The sequence below is a fragment of the Erinaceus europaeus genome, chromosome 7, assembly GCF_950295315.1.
Source record: "Erinaceus europaeus chromosome 7, mEriEur2.1, whole genome shotgun sequence".
Classification (NCBI taxonomy): domain Eukaryota; kingdom Metazoa; phylum Chordata; class Mammalia; order Eulipotyphla; family Erinaceidae; genus Erinaceus; species Erinaceus europaeus.
Genome location: NC_080168.1, coordinates 62,226,570 through 62,241,480, shown reverse-complemented (window position 1 = coordinate 62,241,480; position 14,911 = coordinate 62,226,570). Strand labels below are relative to the sequence as shown.

The following is a 14,911-nucleotide window of genomic DNA, read 5'->3' as shown; positions in this document are numbered from 1 at the left end:
TGGTCATGTTATATGCATACCCTGGTGGGCATGTTATCATGTTGCCTGTGTGTGAATTAGCCAGACTGGTTTGAAATTGCCCCCTCCCCAGGAACTTCACGAAGGACTCCTTTCTCCTACTTCTCCAGGCCCAGGGCTCAGTAAGCATTTTCTCTATAGAGCAAGCTAGGAAATACTTTAGGCTTTGTTATCATGTGGTTCTAGTCAGGAGTACGCAGCTCTGCCTCAGCCAGATGCTCCTGTCATCAAGTAAATGAATCAGCAGGAGACTGTTGGCCTTCCCCCAATCTACTTCTCATCCCTGGGTTCAAAGGTGAAGCCTCTGGTTCTGCCTGTCTTCAAAGTTAAGTGGTAATGGCTGGGATGTTGACCTCATTATTTTGTGCTTCACCCTTTGCTGGGCTTTTAGCTCTTGTCCTTGTTCATTTCTCCAATATTTCTTCTTGTTGGTTTAACCATTTTATATATTATGTTATGAGTTCCCTATCTCAGTACTTTTCAAGTTACTGATTACTCTTGCCTGGATTGATTTGTGTCTAAGTAAGGTAATTAAAGGGTTTATAGATGTGGAAGTTAACAGTTGTTTCAATAGTCTTTTAATCTCTGCTTTGGAGCTCAGTGGCTTAAAAACCTCTTTTGTGCTTTTTATTCCCTGTAGGCTATGGGAGCCTGAGGGCTTTTAAATTATAAGTAGGCTTCTTAGCTTAATCACTGACTCCTGACCAAGAGATAAAGCAGGGTAGGGCAGAGATTATCTAGTGGTTATGTAAAGAGACATTAATAGCCTCTCCTGAGTTTCCTGGTTAGTTATCTGTCCCCTGGTGTCTCCTCAGGGCCTCCCTGCCTCTGCTCCAGATTCTGAGGGCAGTAGGAATGGAGACTTAAGAGTTGCACCTGGTGAGTCTCAGGGGAGTCCTCTCCTCCCTTCAGCCATCCCCTTGTTGGTCGAACAGACTGGAGGTAGTGTCTCAACTGATAAACTGGTGGACTGTTACCAGCCACTTAATCTCTCCCTAGGCTCCTCTCTGTCCACCAGCCACACGTGTTTGCACTCACTGGTGATTTGGTGGGTTTCTCCTGAAGTTGTTCTAGTCCTGTCTTGTTTCAGTACCAGGTATTCTCCTTTGGTATTCCTAGTTGATCCGGGAGATGAGAGGAGAGAGACACATCTCCACTTCTTCTTTTTGAGTGCCCCTCAATCAATTTCTGGAGATAACGTCAAGCAGAGGAGCTGTCTGCTTATGGGTAATACAAATCTTTGAGGCACAGAAGAAATTTGAATACTACAGATCATTGTGTGCAAAGTTTCCCCATTTAGGGGCCAGGCGGTGGCAAGCCTGGTTAAGCACTCACATCACAGTGCACAAGGACCTGGGTCAAGCCTCTGGTCCCCACCTGCAGGGGGGAAGCTTCATGACTGGTGAAATAGGGCTGCAGGTGTCTCTCTGTCTCTCCCTCTCTATCTCCTCCTCTCAATTTCTGTCTCTATCCAGTAACAAATTAAAAATATTAAAAACAACAAAGTTTCTCCATTGACAACTTCACTGGGAACCTCACTGTAAGAAATTTTCACTAGGTAGTTAGGCGGTAGCACAGTGGGTTAAGCACAAGTGGCGCGAAGAGCAAGGACCGGCATAAAGATCCCAGTTCGAACCCGTGGCTCCCCACCTGCAGGGGAGTCGCTTCATAGGCGGTGAAGCAGGTCTGCAGGTGTCTATCTTTCTTTCCCCCTCTCTGTCTTCCCCTTCTCTCTCCATTCTGTCCTATCCAACAACAGTAATATCAACAACCGCAATAATAACTACAACAATAAATAAATATTAAAAAAATGAATTGCTTTAAAAAAAAGAATTTTTCACTACAGTATGCATTCTAACAGTCTGACTATCAAATGACCTGCTTGGCCTTCCTGATTTCTGGTTCATGCCACAGGGAGCTTAGAGAGATAAACATAAACATTCCCTTTTTTTATCGTTTTTAAAAAATATTTATTCCCTTTTGTTGCCCTTGTTTTATTGTTGTGGTTATTGTTATTATTGATGTTGTTGTTGGATAGGACAGAGAGAAATCGAGAGAGGAGAGGAAGACAAAGAGGGGGAGACAAAGATAGACACCTGCAGACCTGCCCTGCTTCACCGCTTGTGAAGTCACTCCCTGCAGGTGGGGAGCCGGGGGCTCGAACTGGGATCCTTACACTGGTCCTTGCACTTTGCGCCACCTGCACTTAACCTGCTGCGCTACCACCCTACTCCCACATAAACATTCCTTATGCCTGGCTTTCTTTTTTCCTTTTATCACCTTGTAATATCTTTATAGTACATGTATAGTTTAGCCTATCGTCATACCAGCTCCCTTGAAAAGAATACCCTCCATTCACTGCTCTAATTTATTGATGCTTTTCTATCTAGTCATCTCTTCCCTTTGCAATTAACCTCTGGAAACGAGACATTCTAACAAATCTGAAAACTGGCTATGGCAGAAATGATTTTAACTTCTTTTGCAATCCTGTTACATCTATCTTCATCTGCTATAAACAGATTCCATTTTCATTTGTCAAACTGTTAATACATTTCCTATTCATAGTCTCTTTTTAGTACTTTCAGATCTGAGTCTTTTTTTTTTTTAAGAGATCTAGTTTGAGGATGGTAATCATCTTGCTATTTAGCAGACGATTCCTTCCAGTGGACGTTCAGGCTGTTATGTTCATGCTAACTTTAGTACAGGGGTTGGTTGCTATCATTATCTTTCTATCCTTACAGTTGAACTTGGGCCATTTTCAGTGTTTGACTACTATAGGCAAAACTTCCATGAATACTCTTGTACATATCTTGTGTGGATGGGACAGTCATACTTGAGTTTCTCTTTGGTATTTTTTTTTATCTTTATTTATTTATTGGATAGAGACAGAAGTCAAGTGGGAAGTGGGAGATAGAGAGGGAGAGAGACAGGGAGACACTGGCAGACCTGCTTCACCATTCGCAAAGCTTTTCCTTTTGCAGGTGGGGCCCGGGGCCTTGAACCCTTATTGTTCTCTTTGGTATTCCTCTAGGAGTTGAGTTGATGGGTTACAGGGCATCTTTACATGATGCCACAAAATAGTTTTCCAGAGTACCAGCTCTCTCCCACCAGCAATGTATGAAAATTCCGTTTGCTTCATACTCTTGATAATTCATTTTATTTTACTTGTTCTAATATTCTAATATCTGTAGTGTATCAATATATGATTTTAATTTCCATTTTGTTGAAGTCAAAACATGCTCAGGGACCTTTCGAAATCCTTAGGACCTTTGCAAGCCTTTTTCCATGAAAGAGTTAATTTGTCTTTTTTTTTTTTTTTATTGATGAGAAAGATAGGAGGAGAGAGAAAGAACCAGACATCACTCTGGTACATGTGCTGCCGGTGATTGAACTCGAGACCTCATGCCTGAGAATCCAGTGCTTTATCCACTGCGCCACCTCCCAGACCACTAATTTATCTTTCTGATTTTAAGAGTTCTGGATATTCTGGATACTGATTCCTTCTCAGATAGATGTATCACACATGAATGTCCAGTTTGTTCCAAATCCTTTGTCTGTTGAATACATTGTAAATATTTTCTCAGTCTGTGACTTGCTTTCTTGTCTGTATCTTTTTTTAATAGTTGTTGTGGCTATTATTGTTGTTATTGCTGTCGTTGTTGTTGGATAGGAAATCAAGAGAGGAGGGGGAGACATAGAGGGGGAGAGAAAGATCGACAACTGCAGACCTGCTTCACTGCTTGTGAAGCAAACCCCCCTCCAGGTGGGCTGGAAACAGGATCCTTACGCTGGTCCTTGCACTTTGTGCCACGTGCACTTGACCTGCTGCACTACCACCCAACCTCCTTTTTCACTTTCTTACTGGTATCTTGATGACTTGAGGGGTGAATGATTTTTTTTCTTAATTATCATAGGGGCTGGGTGGTGGTGCACCCAGTAAAATACACACAGTACAAGCCCAAGGACCTGCACAAGGATCCAGGTTAGAGCCTCTGGCTCCCCACTTTTAGGGGGAGACACTTCACAAGTGGTGAAGGAGGTCTCTTTCCCTCCCTACTCCCTCCTTATTTCCCTCCCAATTTTTTCCTCTCCCTCCTATCTCAGTTTCTGTCCAACCCAATAAAATGGAAAACGTGGCTGCTAGGAATAGTGGATTCATAATGCTGGCACCAAGCCCCAGTGATAACACTGGAGGCAAAACAAAAACAAATATATGATAGAGACAGCCAGAAATCAAGAGGATAGGGGGAGATTGAGAAGAGAGAGAGAGACACCCCTGCTTCACCACTCGTAAAGCTTTTCCCCTGCAGGAGGGGACCGGGGGCTCAAACCTGGGTCCTTTCACATTGTAACATGTGCATTCAACCAGGTGCACCACCACCTAGCCCCCTGAATGAATTTTTTAAAAAATATTTATTTATTTCCCTTTCGTTGCCCTTGTTTTTTATTGTTGTAGTTACTATTGTTGTTGTTATTGATGACATCGTTGTTAGATAGGACAGAGAGAAATGGAGAGAGGAGAGGGAGAGAAAGATAGACACCTGCAGACCTGCTTCACTGCCTGTGAAGCGACTCCCCTGCAGTTGGGGAACTGGGGGGCTGGAACCGGGATCCTTATGCCGGTCCTTGCACTTCACGCCACATGCGCTTAACCTGCTGTGCTACAGCCTGACTCCCATGAATTTCTTTTTTGCCATCAGTGTAATCTCTGGGTCAGGTTGTCTGCACAACTCCACTGTTCTCAGTAGCCATTTATTTATTTATTTTTCTTACAGAGGGTTTAGAGACTGATCGAGGAGGAAAAAGAGAAGAGAGACAGAGAGACGCCTGTGTAACATTGCCTCACTGCTTGTGAAGCCTCATCTCACTGCCTTCAGGCACACATATGGGGACTAGAGGCTTGAACCTGGGTCCTCATCCTTAGTATCTTATGCTCTCTCTCTTCTTAAATTTCTTATTATTTTACAGTCTTTTAAAAAAATATTTGATTAATGAGAAAGATAGGATGAGAGACAGCAAGAACCAGACATCACTCTGGTACATGTGTTTCCAGGGATTGAACTCAGGACCTCATGCTTGAGCTATACCCTCTGTGCCACTTCCCGGACCATGAAATTTAGGCTATCTACTTTGTAATCCACTACCTTATTTATAATGACTTTTTAAAATTTTATTTATTTACTATTGGATAGAGACAGAAATTGAAAGGGGTGGGGGAGATAGAGAGGAAGAGAGACAGAAACATCTGTAAGAGCACTACTTCACCACCTGTGATTCTGTGTTTTTTTAAAATTTTTGTTTTGCTTTGCTTTTGCCTCCAGTTATCACTGGGGCTCAGTGCCAGCACTACAAATCAACTGCTCCAGGTGGCCACTTTTTTTTTTCCATTTTTATTGGATAGGACAGAGAAATTGAGAGGGGAGGGGAATATAGAGGGATGAGAAAGACAAACATCTGAAGATTTGCTCCACCACTTATGAAGTGACACCCCCCCCCGAAGATGGGGAGCCAGGGGCTCGAACCAGATCCTCCCTCGTATGGGTCCTTGTGCTTTGTACTGTGTGCGCTTAGCCTGGTGTGCCACTGCCCAGTCCCAACTTTACCACTTGTGAAGTTTCCCCCTGCAGGTGGGGACTGGGAACCTTGAACCCGGGTCCTTGGACATTGTAACATGTGTGCTCAACCAGCCCTTAAGCAGTTTTTTTTCTTTCTTTCTTTTTCTCTTCTCTATCCCTTGTCACCCTGTAGAGGACAGTCAGGCCAGGAACAGTTTTGTTTGTGTTATTGTGTCTGCATTTGTGGGCCCTGAATGTCTTTCCCTGTCAGTACATAGTGATCTCCTATTATTTTATTTTTAAAATTTTTTTATTTTTATTTATTTATTCCCTTTTGTTGCCCTTGTTGTTTTATTGTTGTAGTTATTATTGTTGTCATTGTTGTTGGCTAGGACAGAGAGAAATGGAGAGGGGAGGGGGAAGACAGAGAGAGGGAGAGAAAGATAGACACCTGCAGACCTGTTTCACCGCTTGTGAAGCGACACCCCTGCAGGTGGGGAGCCAGGGCTTGAACCAGGATCCTTATGCGGGTCCTTGTGCTTAGCGCCACCTGCGCTTAACCCGCTGCGCTACAGCCCGACTCCCCTCCTATTATTTTCTTTCTGCTGCCCTAACTGTAGACTCTTTCACTATAAGCACACCATGCTTATAACTGAACACAGGATGCCATCCTTTATGAACTGCACGATTCTTTTATGCACTGAAGTGGAAAACATTGCTAATGAAAACTGTGGCAGCACTTCCCCCATAGTTCTGAGTAACTTGTCGATTAGTCAGAGTCAGTCATATATTATTCTTTGAAATGCTTGTTTTCTGAGGAATTTCCCCATCCAAAGTACCAGGCCTGACTTTGTTTAGCTTCTGAGATCAGACAGTTGAGCATGGTCAGGGTGGTATAGCTGGGACTCCTGAGGAAATCTGTCCTTTCTCTTGCCCTCACATGAACTGTGGCTTGTGATGACAGAACTTATTTATTTTTGATTTTTTAAATTATGTTTATTTATTTATTGGCTAGAGACCACCAGCAATTGAGAGGGGTGGGGGAGAGAGGAGAGAGACAGAGAGACACTTGGAGACCTGCTTTACCACTCATAAAGGTTTCCTCCTGCAGGTAGGGCTTGAACCCAGGTTCTTGAACCCAGGGCTTGAACCAAAGGCTTGAACCCAGGTCCTTAGGCACTGTAACATATGTAGTCAACCAGATGTGCCACCACCCTGTCCTTTGTATTTATTTTATTTGCAGCTATCTTAGTCATTCAAATTGAACACAGAGTTGCCTTCTTAGAGGTTTCTGTCTAACATTGTTCTCCGTAGAAGACTTGGTCATAATATAGGTTGAACCTTCAGTGTCTGTCACAGCATAATCAGAGACTCAGAGGGGAAGAGAAGATTACTAAGGGGAGATTGGGGAACCTAAGTCCGTATGGTGGAATAAGATGATGTTTGGGGGGGGGGGGGGCAGCTGGGCGGTGTCGCACCACCATAAGCCAGAGCTGAGCAGTGCAGTGTGTGTGTGCGTGTGTGTGTGTGAAGGGGCAGATTGTTATAATAGTCAAGTGATTTCCCAAACTTTTTTTTTTGTTGTTAAATAAAACACACCATGTTCTTATTTCTGCCTTCCTTTCTCTTTGTTCTCAGGCAACCAATTGGTTGTTAATATCCACTGGTTTATGTTCATTTTGTTTGTTCATCAATTTTGTCTTTTTATTTTGCACATATGACTGAAATTATCCAATATCTGTCTTTTTCTTTTTGACTTATTTTTTTTCACACAGTCTCCTTGAGTTCCTTCCATTGTACTGTAAATGACAGAAATACATCTCTTTGTTAAACTTTTTATATTTTTATTTATTTATTACTAGACAGAGACAGAGAGAATTTAAGAGGGGAGGGAAGACAGGAAGATATACAGAGAGACACCTGCAGCCCTGCTTCATGTGACACCTGTGAAGCTTTTTCTCCCTGGTAAGAACCAGGGGCTTAAACCTGGGTCCTTGTGCACTGCTATAATGTGTGTGCTTAAGCAGGTGTACTACTGCCTGGCCCTAGAAATCTATCTCTTTATAGCTCAGTAATATTTAGTTGTATCAACATGCCACATTTTTATACAGTCATGTCTCTACAGGCATGTTGGTTACTTTCATATCTTTGCTGTTGTCAGTACTGCTGCAGTAAACATTGGGGTGGACATCACTTTTTAAAGAATATTTCAAATATATATATATATATATATACATACATACATACATATATATATATATATATATATATATATCTACTGGCTAGAGATAGAAATTGAAAGGAAAGGGGGAGGTACAGAAGGAGAGAGAGAAAGAGACAACTGTAGCACTGCTTCACTGCTTGCAAAGCTTCCCCACTGTAGATGGGCACCAGGAATATGCACCTGGGTCCTTGCAACCCTAATGTGCATTCAGCCGGCTGTGCCACCAACCAGCCCCTGTACATCACTTCTATGTTAATTTTTTCATATTCTTTGGATAGGTCCCAAGAAGTGCAATTGCTAGATCATAAGGTAGGTATATTTTCAGCATCTTCAGGGTATTTCATACTATCTTCTAAACTTAAATATAAACCAATTTATATTTCTTTTTAATTTTTTTTATTATCATTATTTATTTATTGATTTTATTTATTGGATAGAGACAGCTAAAAATTGACAGGAAGAGGGAGATAGGGAGAGAGACAGAGAGACACCTGCAGCATTACTTCACCACTTGTGAAGCTTTCCCCCTGCAGGTGGGCACCAGGGGCTTGAACCCAGGTCCTTGCACAGTATAACATGTGTGCTCAACCAGGTATGCCACCACCCAGCCCCGAAACCAATTTATGTTTCTATTAAACTTCACTCTACTTTGTAGAGTATAGGCTGATGGTGATTTTTTTTTTTTTTAATTTACTAGGTGGGTAAAGATAGACCCACCTGGTCTTTTCAGCTGGTAACTTCCCCCTTGTACCCTTGTTCTGTCAACACTCAACTTTGTGATGGCTCTCCTCCGCACACAGTCACACAGGACAGCATGTCTCTTTGAGTATAGCCTCACTCACTACAACTGTCAGCATTTACCTGTGGAGGACAAGACCAAGTTTCTTTATTTCTGGGTCTGCCTCAGAGAGTTAAGATAGTTTACACTGGACATTCAGCAACAACAAAGAAAAAAGTGGATACTCTCTTTGTTAATTTTTAAATAAGAAGGGCCTTAAGATTTTTATTTCTTTAAATATATTTTATTTATTTACTTTGTTATTTTATCACTTATTGGATAGAGACAGAGCAAAATCAAGAGGGAAGGTAGAGACAGAGGGGGAAAGAGATACTTGGAGACCTGCTTCACTGTTCACTGCAGGTGGGGGGTCTGGGGATTTGAACCCGGGTTCATGTGCATCATAAAAGTAGTGGTTGATCATGTGCACCACCACAAGGCCCTGTAAGATTTTCTTATTAATTTTTTAATATTTATTTCCCTTTTGTTGTCCTTGTTTTTTATTGTTGTTATAGTTATTATTGTTGTTGATGTCGTCATTGTTGAATAGGACAGAGAGAAATGGAGAGAGGAGGGGAAGACAGAGAGGGGGAGAGAAAGATAGACACCTGCAGACCTGCTTCACCACACAGTCCCCTGTAACCCATATTTAAATTTTTTTATTATCTTTTATTTTTTTATTTACTGGAATAGAGACAGCCAGAAATTGAGGGGAAGGAGGAGGATAAGGAGAGAGACAAAGATATCTGCAGCCCTGTTTTACCACTCATGAAGCTTCCCCCCTGCAGGTGGGGAGCAGCAGGCTTGAACTAGTATCCTTGCACTTTGTACTATGTGCGCTTAACCTGGTGCACCACCATCTGCCTCCTGACAGTTTTTATTTTTATTTTTATTTTTTTTATGGGAGGGTGTTCTGACTCTCATGCCTGAGGCTCTGAGGTCTCAGGTTTAATTCCCAGCACTACCATTAGTCAGAGCTGAGCAGTACTCTGCTTAAAATAAAACAAAGCAAAACAAAACACAGGCTATTGTTTGAATTTAAAGAAAGGAGGAGGAGAAGGAGGAGGAGGAAAGGAAAAGGCCATGCTTCTGTTTTTGAACAATACTCCTCTTATTCCAGACTCCCTCCTCTCCTCTGTCTCTGATTTGCCTCAGCCTGGGCAGAATTACCCTCAATCTTCCACCTAACTGCTGTGTTCCTTTGCCTTCTAGACCCTAGTGTGAGCTAATCCATTTCTCAGCTTGCTGAGCCTTTTCTGCTACAGTTGGGCCCTGAAATCCCACCTTTCTAGGAAGAGATTTTCACAAGCGGTAAAGCAGGTCTGCAGGTGTCTATCTTTCCTCTCTGTCTTCCCCTCCCCTCTCAATTTCTCTCTGTCCTATCCAACAACAACAACATGAATAACAACATTAATAACTACAACAATAAAACAACAAGGGCAACAAAAGGGAATAAATAAATAAATAGATTAAAAACCTAACCAAAGAAGTGAAAGACTTGTAAACTGAAATTTATAAGTCATTATTCAAGGAAATAGAAAAAGACCCAAATTGTTCTGATGAACTAGGAGACAAAGTGAATAATTGCCTCAGGATAACTGCCTCAGAACCCACAGAGTACAAACAGGATTTGTCCTGAAACTCTTAAGGGCCAAGGACTGCTGCCTGACTTGGCTCTGGCTGCTGGCTAAGCGTGGAATTGGACCCAGGGCTTTGGACACTTGGGGTGTACAAGTCCCTGTGCATAACCCCTGTGCTATCTACAAGTCTCTTTGCATAACCATTGTGCTATTTCTCCCCCACCCTGTTTTAGCTCTTGGTGAGGATTGAGTGATTAAGATAAAAAAAATCTACTTATAGTTAAAAAGCCCTCAGGCTCCCATAGCCTACAGGGAAGAACATAAGAATTTAAGAGGGATTAATAGCCACTGTGCTTCACTTTAGGGATTGAGATAACATTGAAACAACTGGTAATTTCCATAACTGTTATCTCTTACTACCTTACTTAGACACAAGTCAATCCAGGCAAGTGTGATACCACCACCACTAACCCCCGGTGGTGGGGGGGGGGGGTGAGCAGCTGAAGAACTAGCTCACTGGCAGAGGGCAAGACCTGTACCACATAGTTAGATAGTGCTCTAGCCTCTTTATTCTTGTGATATTCTCTCTTTTTATATTTTTTATTATTATCTTTATTTGTTGGATAGAGACAGCCAGAAATCCAGAGGGAAGGGGGAGATAAAGAATGAGAGAGACACCTGCAGCCCTGCTTCACAACTCATGAAGTTTCCCCACTGCAGGTGGAGACCAGGAGCTTGAACCTGTGCACTGTAACATGAGTGCCATCACCCGGCCCCTCACGATATTCTCTATATCATGTGAAATAAATACATTTTATCATTGAAAATAGGAAATGATAAAAAATATAAAAAAAATAAAAACTGTAGGGGGGAATAAAATCTCAAGTGCAAAGTGTTCGTCTATAGCATCTTCAAGTGTGCTTGAAATTCTGAAGTGTCCAAAAATAGCAGGCACTTTTTCTACTCTGCCAAGATCAATGGCACAATTAACAAGTCCGTGGGTAGGAGCAGGGTCTGAGCGTCTATTCTGCACAGATCAAGGTGCTGGTTCATGATGGAAAAATCAGACAGGGCCTGGTAAGGACTACCACCTGGCCCCTCTCTCTCCCTCTCTACCTTCCCTTCCCCTCCCCTCTCAATTTCTCTCTGTCCTACCCAAAAAGTTGAAAGAACAAAAAAAGGCCACAGAAGCGGTGACTTTGCTGGCACTGAGCCCCAGCAATAACCCTGGAGGCAAAATGAATAAATAAATAAATAAACATTAAAAAGATAAAGAATGGTATAAGAGATGGGGGCTTTCATGCAGAAAGGCCTTTTGGATTGGGCGGTAGTGCAGCGGGTTAAGTGCAAGTGGGTGGCTCCAAGTGCAAGGACCGGCATAAAGATCCCGGTTCGAGCCCCCAACTCCCCACCTGCAAGGGAGTCGCTTCACAAGCAATGAAGGTCTGCAGGTGTCTATGATTCTCTTCCCCCTCTGTCTTCCCCTCCTTTCTCCATTTTTCTCTGTCCTATCCAACAACAACGACATCAACAACAATAGTAACTACAACAACAATAAAAACAACAAGGGCGCACATGGCACAAAGCAAGGACCGACTCAAGGATCCTGGTTCGAGCCCCTGACTCCCCACCTGCAGGGGAGTCACCTCACAGGCGGTGAAGCAGATCTGCAGTTGTCTATCTTTCACTCCCCCTCTCTGTCTTCCCCGCCTCTCTCCATTTCTCTCTGTCCTATACAATAACAATGACGTCAATGATAACTATAACAGTGAAACAACAAGGGCAACAAAAGGGAATAAATAAATATTTAAAAGAATTTAAAAAAAATTAAAAAAACACAAGGGCAACAAAAATAAAATAAATAAATAAAATTTTTTTTAAAAGTAGAGGTATTAACTCTTCCTTGAAAGTTTTGTAGAATTCATTTGTAAAACCATCTGGACCAGGACTTCTATTCTTGGGAAGGTGTTTGATAACTGTTACCAGCCACTTGGGAGTAGATACGGGCTTTAGCTCCAGGAATCTCTCCTTAGGCCCCTCTCTGTCCACATGTTTGTGGTTCACTGCTGACTTCATGGGTCCCCAAAGAAGTCCTAGTCTTATCTTGTTGCGTTCTCAGGTCAGGAGAACAACAGGAAAGGCTCCCACTATACAGCTCCACCTCCAGACCACCAGGAGTACCGATCTTCTCCTGAGTTGCCTGGTCAGTTCTCTGCCCCCCTGGTGTCAGCATATGGCCTCCTTGCTTCTGTTCCAGCCTCCAAGGGGGACAGCAGCAATTGGTGAGACTTAGGATGTTTTTTCCTGTTTTCAGCAGTCTTTTTGTTGATAAAACTCAGACCTGAGGTGGTGCCTCAACTGGCAGACTACCAGGCTTTTACCAGCCGCTCGAGAGTAGATATGGGCTTTTAGCCCCAGGAATCTCTCCTTTTGCTCCTCTCTATGAGCCACACACGTTTGCACTTATCTTTGACTTGGTGGGCTCCCAAAGTAATTCTAGACCTGTCTTGGTGCATTTTTAGGTGATTGTCTTTGTTTTTCCTCAAAACGCAGCTGCTGCTACTCTGTAGCCCTGCCTCCAAAAGTTTCCAACAGTTTCTTAGTCTTTACACAGTGTGATCATTTTACAGTCAATCACTCAGTTCCTTTCCTAGAGACATACCTCTGTATAAAATCAGGATAAAGGTGACTGAGCTGTGATCAGGGACAGTGCCACTGCTGGCTTTGCTTAAATTTCAGAAAGGGAAAACACAAAGCAGAACTTGGAGTGGGGTTTGGTGAATTGCATCAAAGTAAAAGACTCTGGGGAGTGGGGTGGGGGAACTTTCAGTTCCTGGTGCCTGATGGTGGAGGAGGACCTAGTCTGGGGGGTGGGAGTGTTTTGCAGAAAACTGAGAAAGTTTACACATGGGGGCCTGGTGGTGGTTAAGCACACATATTACCAAGCACAAGGACCTGAGTTCGAGCCCCTGCTCCTCATCTGCAGGGTGGACATTTCACAAGTGAAGCAGGTCTTCAGCACTTTCTCTGTGTGTGTGTCTCCCCTATCTATCTCTATCTCTTCTCAAAGGGAAAAAATGGCCACTGGGGGCAGTGGATTTGTAGTGTCAGCACCAAGCTCTAGTGACAACGCTGGTGGCAATTAAAAAAAAAAATTACACATGTAACTAACAATTTCATTTACTGTTGATTAAACCATTAATACCCCCAATTAAATTTTTTTTCAGAAAGTAAAATGTTTGTACATGTAAACACATGCTCTCTCAGCAACATAAGAGTCTAGTCTGCCATTCACCTGCTTGGTAATAATAGAGACATTAAAGGTTTGTGGAGACATTTTTCTCTAGAGACAGATTTCATCGGATCATTGCTTTTCCCATCCACCAGCATGTTCTCTCTACCACCACCTTGTGGAATGATTGCAGCTTTACCTGTCAGATGAAATTCACCTAGGAGCTTTCTGTGATCTTGAGGGATTGTTATTATTTTTTTAGAACATGGCTTGCAAAACAAAACAAAAAACAGAAAATAAAGCAAAATCTGAGTTTGACTTTTTCCCCTAAGTCCAGGATATCTAATAAAATGTTTGCCAGTTTACTCCAAATCTTAGAAGCAAGGTAAATGATTGGGTCTGTGTCATATATATTACATTTTTAAATTATTTTTTCTTCCTAAAGTGAAAGTGATTTTTTTTTTCTATTAGAGCCCTGCTCAACTCTGGTTTATGATGGTGCAGAGGCTTAAACCTGGGATTTGGGAGCCTCAGACATGAGAGTTTCTTTGTATAACCATTATGCTATCTACTCCTGCTCTAATTATTATTATTTTTAAAAATTCTTTTAAAAATATTTATTTATTCCCTTTTGTTACCCTTGTTGTTTTATTGTTGTAGCTAAATAATTTTTTAATTTGTCTTATTCACCATTTTAAAACTGTATAGAACCGGTTTAAATATTTAGCCCCAAAGCACCAGGGAATGCATCCTTATACCTTCACCAAGAAGTAGGCAGTCAATAAACAATGTAAGAAACAAGTGAGGCTCTGAGGCTCCTGTTTTTTTTTTTATTTTATTATCTTTATTTTTTGGATAAAGAAAGCCAGAAATCAAGAGGGGAGGAGGAGATAGAGAGGGAGACAGACAGCGGTACACCTGCATCCCTGCCTCACTACTCATGAATATGTCCCCCTGTTGGTGGGGATGGGGGGTGGGGGGCTTGAGCCCGTATCCTTGTGCACTGTAACATGTGTGTTCAACCAGGTGTGCCACCACCTGCCCCCAAGGCTTCTGTTTCTTTTTATTTATTTATTTTTATTTTTTAAATATTTATTTATTGGGGAGTCGGGCTGTAGAGCAGAGGGTTAAGCGCAGGTGGCGCAAAGCACAAGGACCGGCATAAGGATCCCGGTTCGAGCCCCGGCTCCCCACCTGCAGGGGAGTTGCTTCACAGGCGGTGAAACAGGTCTGCAGGTGTCTATCTTTCTCTCCTCCTCTCTGTCTTCCCCTCCTCTCTCCATTTCTCTCTGTCCTATCCAACAATGACGACAACAACAATAATAACTACAACAATAAAACAACAAGGGCAACAAAAGGGAAAAATAATTTTTTAAAATATTTATTTATTTATTCCCTTTTGTTGCCCTTGTTGTTTTATTGTTGTAGTTATTATTGTTGTTGTTACTGATGTCATCGTTGTTGGATAGGACAGAGAGAAATGGAGAGAGGAGGGGAAGACAGAGAGGGGGAAAAAAAGATAAG

General features: G+C 42.3%; 1 protein-coding gene across 3 annotated transcripts in view; it reads left to right on the top strand.

The window, feature by feature from the left end:
- BCAT1 (branched chain amino acid transaminase 1) overlaps positions 1-14,911 on the top strand; it is a 102,662-nt gene that overhangs the window by 46,885 nt on the left and 40,866 nt on the right. The gene's annotated exons all lie outside the window — the stretch shown is intronic.